At 43.9% G+C, this 12,839-nt stretch overlaps 1 long non-coding RNA gene across 1 annotated transcript; it reads right to left on the reverse strand.

Annotated features, from left to right (window-relative positions):
• Positions 1 to 12,182: 12,182 nt before the first annotated feature.
• On the reverse strand, positions 12,183 to 12,839 carry LOC123131135 (uncharacterized). The gene is made up of 2 exons (XR_006464073.1): positions 12,785 to 12,839; positions 12,183 to 12,693 (listed from the first exon to the last, which is right to left on the reverse strand). It is a non-coding gene; the product is annotated as an uncharacterized lncRNA (long non-coding RNA).

Raw genomic sequence — 12,839 nt, forward strand, 5'->3', positions numbered from 1 at the left:
TCATCAGCACCTGCATGTAATGATGTGTGAGCTCAGGTTCACTGTAGATGCAGCGAGCTTCTTCAAGGGGAGGACTGAGTGATAGAGCATGAAGCAATTCAGAGGCTAGTGCAGTGTAGTGAGTGTTTTCAGACATCCAGTCCAACACCCAGGAATTCACATCTTCAGCATCTCTAGTGATGTGCAGCGTTGCATAGAATTGAAGAATCAGTTCTTCATTCCAATCACAGATGTCAGAGCAAAAGTTTAGTAGTCCAGCGTCGTGAAGAACACTGAGGACTGGTGCGAAGCACGACAGATATTCCATATCCACGTGAGGAATATGCTCATGGTAGAAAACCTTCTCCTTGTTGAACAACACTGAGGAATAGAAATTGGCTTGATTAGCAGTCCAGAAATGCCTCTTCCTAATGTGAGCAGAGTTATATGGGTTGTAATCTTCGAAGAATACGTGCTCGCCGAGGAAATCATCAGCCTTGAACTTTTGCTTGCGTGAGAATGGGTCCTTTGGCTTCGGCAGAGGAGTGTCAGTGAGTTGCATCACGACCTCAGGAATCTCAATCGCAGGTTCTTCAGGCTGATGAATTTCTGGTGCCTCCTCAATGACAGTCTGCGTCGTTGGTTGTTCAGCAGCAGCAGTTTCTTCAGTGCTAGTGGCTGGAATTTCCTCATGGACAGATGCAGTGGGATGAGTTTCTTCAGAGCCCATATGTATAGTTTGTGTGGGGGACTGAGGAATTTGCTGTAGAGGGGTGAACATTGGTGAGTTTGGATGCTGACTTTCCCAGAATTCATCACTGATTACAGGTGTGGAGCAGCCAATGTCCACATCTTCATCTTTCATTTCTTCAACGCCAGCCTCTTCAGCTGTGAACTGAGGCATAGGCGAGGAGATGATAGGTTTTGAAGGGATCAGATCCACTTCAATTTCTTCATCCAACGGTTCAGACGAAGCAGCAGAAGGAGTTTCTTCATCAGATCCGCTGGGGATCATATGTTCTTCAGCAAAAGGAACAAGGTCCTTTAATGGCCTGGTTGAGATGGGAACATCATCAATCGGATTTGCAAATGAACTTGTCATAGGATTCATTTTCTTCGGAGCTGAAGAATCTGAAGCAGCTGATGCTTTCCTTTTCTTCACTGCAGCATGCTCTGCAGCCTTGGTCTTCTTCACATCAGATGCAGATGGAAGGATTGAAGTTGAAGTTGGTGCAGGAGCAGCTGAGGAATCTGGTTGATTTTCTTCAGGCACAACTGATGCAGTTGCCCTGAGTTCTCCAGTTTCTTCAGGCGGACCACTAGTGGGTGCCCTGGCAATTTCTTCAGTGGCTGGAATGCAGTCATCAACCCTGGAACTCACATTTTCTTCAGCAGCCTGATTGTCATCAGCGGTGCTGGCATTTTCTTCAGTAGGCTGAGCAGATGCTTCAGCCTGAGGAATTTCCTGTTGCGTTGGGGCTGCAACATTGGAAGTGAAGTTATCCGCAAGTTTCACAAAATGAACCTTGGCTCCAAGCCAATCAGCGCGATATGCGTCAAAGTCATCAATGAGTTTCTTAATCTCAGTCTGAATAGTGACAAGTTCTTCAGTTGTCATAGAGACAACGTTTTTCTTCAGATAGCGCTCTTTCTTGTACTGTGCTTTCTTGATCTGCCTGACCTTCGCAAATTTCCACTTTTCTTCTTGAATGAAGTGGGTCAACATGTGACTCTGGCCAGGAGTCAGCTTGAAGTCAGGCAAGGGAGTGTTAGGGTCCTTGTGCCAGACATCAATGTAGCCGAGGATCAACTTGGGATCCAAAAGCAGTGACACCTCTGATCATTTGGCTCTAGCGGCCCTGACTTGCCTGTCTCTGATGATTTCTGCAAATTCATCATCATCAGCTTCATCTTCTTCAGACGGTACTTGGAAAGCGACTTGTTTCTTTTGAGGACTTGGGCGAGGACCTCGCCCAGCAGTGGCCTTTGTCTTCAGCAGTGAGGGGCCAGCTGAGGAACTTGGTGCAGCTGAGGAACTAGCTGAGACACCTGAGGCAATGGAGATGCCTGTAGTCCTTTGGCACGAGGCGAGATGCACAGGTGCTGAGGATTTAGTCGGAACAGCTGAGGGCTTTGGCGGAGGAGCTGAGGACTTTGGAGGAACAGGAGCAGCATGAGGAATTGGCCATGAGGGCTTTGAGGATTCTGGCCGTGAGGGCATTGCTAAGGAACTTGGCCTTGAGGGCATTGTTGGTGAAGCACTTGGCTTGCGCGTATGCTTCTTTGACATATCCTTCTTTGGTTTGACAGCAGAGGCCTCAGCAGAGGCAGCAGCAGCAGCAGAGTCTTCATTGAATTTCCTCACTGCTTCTCTGGCTTGCTTAGCCAACTTGGATTGGCGCTTGGCCCATTCATCAGGATAGTCCTCACCGCGCTTGAGGCTGGTGGGATCAGCGATTTGGCCAGGTGCCAATGGAGGTCTTGGGCATGGAGGATTGAGTGCGAATTTCTTCATGTACTTAGGAGTGACATATCTGTATTCCCTGCACTCTCTTGCCCATCTCCTCTCTAACTTCTGAATGCGCACTTTGCGCTCATTCTTGGTTTCCTCAGTAGGTGTGCAGTACCCAGCATATATTTCATTAGGGATGTCAAACACTGTATTTACCTCAGGCCTCTTTCCTCCCTTCTGTGGCTTCTTACCATCAGCCATTTTCTTCAGTTGAGGAATTTGAACAATTGAATTCTCTGAAGAAGTATGCAACTTTTCTTTGAGGAACGCTGCAAATGAGTTAAGTTGATGAGAACCTAGTGATTTAGCAGCTGACATGTGTACCTGCGAACAACGTATAGTTGCGAGGAATTTGGAGAGGTCATATGCGTTCTCAGAAGGTTTTGTAAAAAGAACAAGTTAGGGGAATTTGACCAGATGAGTCTTGAAGAATTTCACTAAGCGTTCTTTGTCTTAGGTTCCAGAGATGTGTAGATTAAAAATCCACACATTTGAGGATCTTGAAGAAAAACATGGCTTAGAGAAACGAATCAAGAACAAATGACCTGTGAGGTGTTTAGTGTGTGAATCTATGAAGAAAACACCTTTGAAGATTTTGAAGATAATCATTCGAATTAAAGAGGGTAGTAAAAGTAACTTTTAATTACCCTAGACGAAGAACACGACGAACTGGAGTGAGGAGATGTGAAGTTCGTCTGTGCAGATCTTCCACGCCCTAACTTGGCGGAGGAAGACGGCTACGGCGGCGGCGGAGTGAAGATTTCCACGGTCGGCGCGAGTACGTCGGCGACGAGGTCGAGGCAGTGAAGCTCTTCCTCACCGGCGGCGATGAAGTAGCGGCGACGCTAGGGTTTGAGAAGCTCGAGCTGGAGAGAGATCGAGCGGAGTAAAAGAAGTGAGGAATGGAAGGAGGGGTATTTAGAGCCACGGTGAAAAACTGCTCGCCCGAAGAAATTGGACGAACGTGCCCCTGACCCTTCTCATTTGCATGACATGTGTCACCCACGTAGTGAGAGGTGGAGATCATGTTAGATCGTGGGTGAGTGGATAAGTGTATCATGGGATGCGGAACAGTTTGAGCGGCAAAGCCGAAAATTTCGATAAGATAGGTTTTAAAGTTACATTCGCAATTTCTTCAGCTGACAAGGACACAGTGAATATTTTGAACGAGTTTCAAATAGAACGCACATGAAGAATTTGTGAACAGATTGGGTTGAGTATAGCATAGATGGGAAGGGTCCGATCACATTCACTTAGCAGAAAACCAACTTGAAGAAATAGCAATAAGTGAATGCTGTAGAGGACATAAACTCATATATATATATATATATATATATATATATATATATATATATATATATATATATATATATAGCCAATGAAGAAAAATGACGGAACCAGTGAAGACTATGCAAAGTTGAAGAATGTGAATAATTTGAGGAATTTCAACTTTTGGTGGTGGCGTGATCCACCGTATAAGAATGATAATTTCAGACACCGCGTATAATTATCGTAGGGTTCTGAGAATCAAATTCTTCATTAATTTCTTCACACTAAGAGTGTTATTCTTCACTGATTGAAGAAAAACGTTTCTTCATGTGTTGCACATCTAAATCATCAATTTTGCATAAGTGTTAGGATGAGTGTCCTTTTCAAAGAACATTTGAAGATTCTAGGATATTTAGTTCACACCGCAACTTGCTAAATCTCTTCTCATCCAAGGGCTTTGTGAAGATATCGGCTAGCTGTTCTTCAGTCTTCACATGCTCAATAGAAATGTCGCCCTTCAACACATGATCACGAAGAAAATGATGACGAATCTGAATGTGCTTTGTCTTCGAGTGCTGAACTGGGTTGTGAGCAATCTTGATGGCACTCTCATTGTCACAGAAGAGAGGCACATTCTTCATGTTGATGCCGTAGTCCTTGAGAGTTTGCTTTATCCATAGCAATTGGGCACAACAAGAACCAATGGCAATGTACTCAGCTTCAGCAGTAGATAGTGATACGCAGTTCTGTTTCTTCGAGGACCAACAGACCAAAGATCGTCCGAGGAAATGACATGTACCAGATGTTGACTTGCGGTCCACACGATCACCAGCATAGTCAGAGTCAGAATATCCAATGAGATCAAAAACCGAGCCCTTGGGGTACCATAATCCAAGTGTTAGTGTGTGAGCTAGATATCGAAGAATATGCTTCACAGCCTTATGGTGTGATTCCTTCGGTGTAGCTTGAAATTGGGCACACATGCAAACACTAAGCATTATATCTGGCCTAGATGCACATAAATACAATAAAGAACCTATCATGGAGCGGTATACCTAATGATCAAAGTCAATACCATTTTCACCAGTGCACAGATGGCCATTTGTGGGCATAGGAATTTTGACGCCTTTGCAATCTTGCATGCCGAATTTCCTCAGTACATCCTTGAGGTATTTCTCCTGAGATATGAATATGCCATTGCGTTGTTGACGAATTTGAAGACCTAAGAAGAATTTCAACTCTCCCATCATAGACATTTGATATTCTTCACTCATCATATAGGCAAATTCATCACTATAACGTTGGTGAGTACATCCAAAGATAATATCATCAACATATATTTGGCACACAAACAATTCACTATCATAAGATTTAGTGAAAAGGGTAGGGTCGAGTGAACCGGGTTTGAAGCCTTTCGTCATGAGGAATTCCTTCAAAGTATCATACCAAGCCCGTGGGGCCTGCTTGAGGCCATAGAAGACCTTGTTGAGTCTGAAGACTTTGTTAGGATTCTTTGGATTTTCAAAACCTGGGGGTTGAGCAACATATACTTCTTCCTCAAGCTTACCATTGAGGAATGCACTTTTCACATCCATTTGATATAAAGTGATATCATGATGGTTAGCATAAGCAAGTAATATGCGAATAGCCTCAAGTCTAGCAACAGGTGCAAAAGTTTCATCGAAATCAATTCCTTCAACCTATGTGTAGCCTTGAGCTACAAGCCGTGCCTTATTCCTCACCACAAGGCCATTTTCATCTTGCTTGTTGCGGTAGATCCACTTTGTGCCGATGATATTGTGCTTGCGAGGATCTGGACATTTGGCCAGTTCCCAGACATTGTTGAGCTCGAACTGATGTAATTCTTCTTGCATGGCCTGAATCCACTCAGCCTCCAGAAATGCTTCATCTACCTTAGTGGGCTCTATAATAGAGACAAAAGCATAGTGCCCACAAAAGTTAGACAAATGTGAAGCTTTTGAGCGTGTGAGAGGACCTGGCGCTTTGATGTCATTGATGATCTTTTCAACTTGCACTTCTTTTGCAATGCGAGGATGAGCTGGTTGTCATTGAAGAATTTGATCAGCATTTTCTTCAGCACCATTTTCTTCAGCATTTTCTTCAGGTGCATTAGCTCGACGTTCTTCATGTTCTAAAATGAATTCTTCAGCAGATTCTCCAGTAGGAATGACATCCTCAGTAGCCTTGAACTTGATAGTTTCCTCAGGTGCTGGTTTATCCATCACAGTAGGTAGGTGCTCTCTTTGCGAGCCATTAGTTTCATCGAACCACACATCTACATTTTCAACAACTTTGTGAAGAACATTGTTGAAGACTCTGTAGGTGTGCGAGTCCTTTCCGTAACCAAGCATAAAACCTTCATGTGCTTTCGGTGCAAATTTTGAGTTGTGATGAGGATCTCTAATCCAACATTTAGCACCGAAGACTTTGAAATAACTTACATTGGGTTTCTTATCAGTGAGGAGTTCATAGGCAGTCTTTTTGAAGAATTTGTGAAGATATACTCTGTTGATGATGTGGCACGCAGTATCAATTGCCTCAGTCGAGAAACGACGAGGCGTTTTGTATTCATCAAGCATAGTGCGAGCCATCTCAGCAATAGTCCTATTCTTGCGCTCCACGACGTCGTTCTGCTGAGGAGTATAAGGAGCAGATAACTCATGAGTAATACCAAGTTCATCAAGATAGTCATCGAGACCAGAATTCTTGAAATCAGTGCCATTGTCACTTCTGATGTGCTTGATCTTTACACCAAAGTTGGTTGAAGCCCTCGAGGAAAATCGTTTGAAGACTTCCTGCACTTCATGTTTGTAAGTAACAAGGTGTACCCATGTGTAGCGAGAATAATCATCAACAATAACAACGCCATATTGAGATGCTTCATTTGAAATAGCAGAATAATGATTAGGACCAAAGAGATACATGTGAAGCAATTCAAATGGGCGAGTGGTGGTCATGATAGTCTTCGCTGGATGCTTGGCCTTGGTGATCTTCCCAGCTTCACAGGCTCCGCATAGGTGATCCTTGAGGAATTTGACATTCTCGATGCAAATGACATGCTTCTTCTTCGCAAGCGTGTGCAAATTCCTCATGCCTGCATGACAAAATCGTCGATGCCAGAGCCAGCCTTCTGAAGCTTTTGCAAGTAAGCACACGGCTGGTTGTGGTCCTGTAGAGAAATCAACAATATACAGGTCTCCTCTCCTAAAGCCTTCGAAGACTTTGGAATTGTCAGCTTTCATAACCACAACACAACGGTACTTGCCAAAGACAACAACCATATCAAGATCACAAAGCATTGAAACAGACATAAGGTTGTATCCTAAGGACTCAACAAGCATGACTTTGTCCATGTGTCGATCCTTTGTAATCGCAACCTTACCTAGACCCAATACCTGACTTTTTCCTTTGTCAGCAAGATGATATGCTTCAGATGCGACGGAGATAATGGAGCATCCATCAATAGATTCTTGTCACCAGTCATGTGGTTTGTACATCCACTATCGAGGACCCACTCAGTGGCTTTGGGTTGATCATCCTGCAGATGAATTAGTGCAGCTTACAAACTCATATACTTCATCACTGAAGAATATGACATCAATTCATCAGATCAATTTCATCAAGTAAAGGAACTCATAAAGCAATATGAGTACGTGAGAAATGAAAGTTCATTTCTTCATGATTAGCCTGCGTCCTATCAGGCATACTCAGGTCTCCAGCAACTTCTTCAGATGATTACGTATGTCTGGAGACCTGACCCTGCAGAAGAGATTAGTTCTTTTTCTTCACCACCCACATCTGAAGGGGTGGCAAAGAGTTCATCATTCTGCGAGCTCCATACGAGAAGGATGGCATAGAAGCCAGTCCATTTCGTTTCACATAAGAGGGGTTAGAGTAAGCATAAGAATATGTAGAGAAATTCTTCGAGGAATTATGGACATAATGATTTGAAGAATAATGCACATATCCATAATCCTTAGATCTTCCCTGCGAAACAGACGGGTTAGCACGATGATGTTCATATGAGGACTTTGATCCATATGAGGAATTTGGTCCGTATAAGGACTTGAATCCATATAAAGAATTTGGTCCATATGAAGAATTTGATCTGGGGTTCCTATTCTTCACAAGTAGCGTCATGATGACATTCACCTGAAGATTTTCAAGGCATCTTTTGGGAACCCAGATTTTCTTCATAGGGGAGCCGTTCCTGCAGTTAGTGCCAAGATATCTAGCAAATACTTCACCATTCTGATTTTTGAACAGTTTATAGTTGGAGTCAATTGACTCATCATCAGAATGAGGAGATTCACATGCAAATCCAGATAAGTTAGATGGATCAACTAGAGGCCCCTTTGCAGCAACCCATGTAGTTTTGGGGTACTGCTCAGGCTTCCAATATGTACCATCAGCATTGAGTTTCCTCTCAAAGGCAATACCGTCTTTCCTAGGGTTCCTATTGAGGATCTGCTTTTTAAGCACATACAAAGAGCCTGATGCCCTTTGAGGCTTTTGTACATGCCTGTCGTGTACAATTCCTTCAACCCTGCATCATCAGTGATACTAGCAATGTCCTCAGATGAGGAATTAGTGATAGCAGAGGTATGTGAAGAATTTGAAACATCAGCAGCATTTGAACATTCAGGTGAAGAATTAGCAGATTCACGTTCAATGCACTTCAAGCATGGATGAACAAATTCTTCCTGAGAAGCGCTGATATGTTGAGCAAGTAATGAATCGTGCTCCTTCTGAAGATCTTCATAACTCACTCTTAGCTTCTCAAGATCTTGTTTTGTTTGAAGAAATTCAAAGAAAGCTTCTCATGATCAGATAAAAGAGTGTTATGTTGATCTTGAAGGGTGTCATACTTAGTATGAAGTCTCTGAAGACTTTCAGCCAAAGCTTTTGACTGATCCATCTCTTCACCCAACATATCATCGCTCTTATTTAGCATGTAGTAAACCATTTCCAAAGCTCTTTGTTGTTTAGTGGCAAGGGAAGCAAGTTTGACATAGCTGGGTCCAAATTCATCACCAGATTCATCATCACTAGACTCGGATAGGTAGCATTCAGTTACCTCAGCATCTTTTGCCATAAGGCATGATGCAGAAGATGATGATTCTGGTTTGAATGTCATCGCTTTGAGAGATTCCTTGCAGTCCTCAAACCAAGGATCATGACAGGTTCGATGACCTTCATAGACCTCAGAGATACGGTCCCAGATGAGTTTCACATGATCGAGATGCATGATATTCCTGAACCAATTTTGTGACAGACTGGAGCAGATGACATCCTTCGCCTTGAGGTTGAGAAGAGTGTACTTGCGAATGTCATCAGCTTCCGCCATCTTGCACAGATCGGTCAGACCAATCTCAGTGACGGTCCATAGCTCGCTGTTCATCGCCATGAGGCGTTTCTTCATCATGGCCTTCCACTTGGGATACTCGTGACCGTCAAAGATAGGGCATGTCACTTTTGTCATACCTAAGGTCGACATAACTAAAACTCCAGGAGGTTAAACCAAAATCACACAGAACAAGGGAGTACCAAGCTCTGATACCAATTGAAAGTGCGTTATATCGACTAGAGGGGGGGTGAATAGGCAATTTTTATGAAATTCTTCACTGAGGAATTTGCTGGTGAGGAAATTCCTTAGCGAAGAACTACCAGCAGCGGAATGGGTGCTCAAAAGTAAACATAACAGAATACAAGCATAGTCATCATGATGAAATGAAGACAGGCACAGAGTATAGAAGCGTAAACACAAGATAACACAGGATGAAGACAAACAGACTGAAGAAATTGAACTGAGGAAATTGAGAAAGTCTTCAGTCAAAGTCTTCAAACACAGATATGAACAAACACACAACGCAGTTATGAGGAAATGAAAGAGTTGAGGAAATAGAACCAGTAAGCTTGGTGAAGACAATGATTCGGTAGACCAGTTCCAACTGCTGTCTCAGTTGTACGTCTGGTTGGAGCGGCTGAGTATTTAAACTCGAGGACACATAGTCCCGGACAACCAGTCCTGAACACGCAGCTCAGGACACCCAGTCCGCACCGTATTCTCCTTGAACTAAGGTCACACAGACCTCGTCCAATCACTCGTGGTAAGTCTTTAGGTGACTTCCAAACCTTCACAAACTTGGTCACTCGGCAATCCACAATTGCTCTTGGATGCTCTAGACCATGATGCCTAACCGTCTAGAAGAAGCACATTCTTCAAAGATAACAAGCGTTGGATCCACGCAGGATCAATCTCTTCAGTGATGCTCAATCACTTGGGGTTTGTAGGTGTTTGGGTTTTGGGTTTTTTTTGTTTTTCCTCACTTGATGATTTTCGCTCAAAGTCCTTGGAGGATGGGTTGCTCTCAAATGACAAGTGTCAGTTTCTCTCGGAGCAGCCAACCAGCTAGTGGTTGTAGGGGCGGCTATTTATAGCCTAGGGAGCAGCCCGACATGATAAGACATAAATGCCCTTCAATGATATGACCATTAGGTGGATAGATATTTTGGGACAGCTGGCGCATAGCACAGCAACGGTCGGAATTTTGAGTAGCAAAATCCTCAGGGCTATCATGTTCCTCACTGTGTAGGAAATCCGCACTGGTGAATTCCTAACTCCTTAGTCAGAACAAATTCCTCAGAGACCAGAAGAACTTCGTCTCTGTCACTGAAGAATATGACTGGACTGTATGAGATTTCCAATGGCTTCATTCGAAGGGATTGGTAGGTGTAGGATTTTGAGTTGAGCATCACATGGAAATTTTTTCTTAGTATTTCCTAGACCCCCTTAACAGTACGGTGTTTCCTATGACTCAAGAAAGAGAAAATGAAACTATGAAAACAAAAGTCTTCACGCTTTATGTTCCTCAAATGAATACCAAGTCTTCAAGGTCACACCATTTTCTTCACTTTCAAAGTCTTCAGAAAGTCTTCAGAATAACAAAGTCTTCAGACGAAGAACTTCATTTTTAGGGGCCGACTTTCTCTGTAAATATCAAACTCCTCATAGACTTATAGACCTGTGTACACTTATAAACACATTAGTTCCTTAACCTATAAGTCTTCAATACACCAAAATTACTAAGGGGCACTAGATGCACTTACAGGGAGGGAGGAAGAGCCCCCACCACCGCCGTCGGCCTCCGGGCACAAGTCGGAGGCGGAAGGAGGGGAGGAAGATAGGCTAGAGCCAGCAGCGGCTAGGGTTGGGGAGCCCCCGAGTCGCCCGAGCTGTGGGCGAGTGGGGGTCGAGTCGATGAGCTAAATAGATCTCTGGCGCTCATTTGTTTCGGAGAGAAACGTCCATCGACGGAAGATTGTAGACCATCCTACGCGCGCAACTGTTCCATCAGCATGCAAGATGTCCGAAGGCCACGTGCGTGTGGATTGCCATGGCCGGCGAGGGCAGCGCGCGCTGAACGCAACACACTGAGCACGTCGAAACAGCGGCGCAATATGCAAAGATCTTGGCCGGCTTCCTGCGATCCGGCCTTGTGCGCAGGACATACAATCTAGCCCAGCAACTTCGCAGTACAGCTTGTTTGGGTAGGAGAGCACATCCACCACATGTCCCGACCGGCCCTGATGGGTGACGGCGCTCTCCGTATACGACGAGTAGGCTGGACACCGAGCCAGCCAGTGTCAGTCACCGGAACAACACTTGTCGCATGCTGATGTGGATTTTGTCTAACTCACTGCGCGCACAACGCATATCCCATCCACCCATCCAGCATGCATGTTAAATCAGTAGGTGATCAGGACCCACAAAGATGCCCTGTACTGACGCGTATTTTGAGCTTTCTTGTGGCATTTCTCTCCTGTATTGTAGCTGATTTGACTCCAGACTGGCCTCACGATCTGGCCCAAGGAATCTCTGTGTCTGGTCGATACATGTTCAATATAGTACAGTTTAAATTCCAAACTGCATCTGACAGGAAGGTCTCAGCAATTTTGATCGTGTTTAACCAAGTGCGTTGCGTTATTTGCTAGAAAAATTATTGAAATTATTCCAAAAGAAATATGAGCCATATAACAAACTCAAAAGTTCTTCTGATGTTTATGGCAAAGTTCGGTCACCATGCCAACAAAGTTCTTCCAAGGATATATATGATATGAAAATCCCACAAAAGGACTTTATGATGACCATCCGAGGACTTCATTGATAGGATTGAAGAACTTCATAATTCTATTGAGATAAATACTTTCATTTCTTAGAAAGTCCTTTGTATCTTCCCATAAAGTGCTAAAAAAGTGCTAATTTATTTAGTAGTGTTGGGGACTGGAAAAAGTTCTTCATTTCTTAGAAGAAAGTTTGTACAGTGGGTCCAAAGAGTTCTATGTCATGTCCATGGATTCTACAAAATTTGAGGCTATAATAAATACAGTAAACCAAACATAGCCAGCACAAAGGTCCTCATTTCTTCAATCAAAGTATCGCTAAAGATTACAAAAAATTACACACTAAGACCAATCAATTTTCCTGAGGAAAATTACACAGAAAAAAAGACCAGTCACTAGTCGAAAACTGCAATAGAGGAAACAAAATTAGATCGATCTTTCTTTCTATGTGTGCTGCAGAAAATCCACACAGAAGACACAATCACACACGAAAGCAGATGCATCTCAAGAGATTGATTAAATAATAGACTTGTTTAAAAAAACAAGGAGATGCATCTCTTCTACCTAGAAAAATTGAATTAGAAGATGAGGAAGAGCTGTCAACCAGCGGCGTGCTTGTCGGAGGAGTGGTGGTGATGCCTCAATGAATAGATCTCGCCACCACCGAGCTTCCCGCAATGGTGGTGATGCTGCTACTTGCTGTTCGTCCATGCCCAGCATCATCACCACGAAGCTTGATGTCGATGAGGCAGCCTTGCCCGCTGCATCTTACCTCCATGGCCATGGATCTAGCAAAAGAGGACGCAAGGCAAGGATGAAGAGCAGTCGCTTACCGGTGGAGAAGCACTGCTCGGGAAAGGAGGAAGGAAGGCTGGCGACCTTGGGCGAAGGAGGAGGAGGAGGAGCGGCCCGGCGGTGCGTGGCCGTGGTGGGT

The sequence above is a fragment of the Triticum aestivum genome, chromosome 6A (assembly GCF_018294505.1).
Source record: "Triticum aestivum cultivar Chinese Spring chromosome 6A, IWGSC CS RefSeq v2.1, whole genome shotgun sequence".
Taxonomy (NCBI): domain Eukaryota; kingdom Viridiplantae; phylum Streptophyta; class Magnoliopsida; order Poales; family Poaceae; genus Triticum; species Triticum aestivum.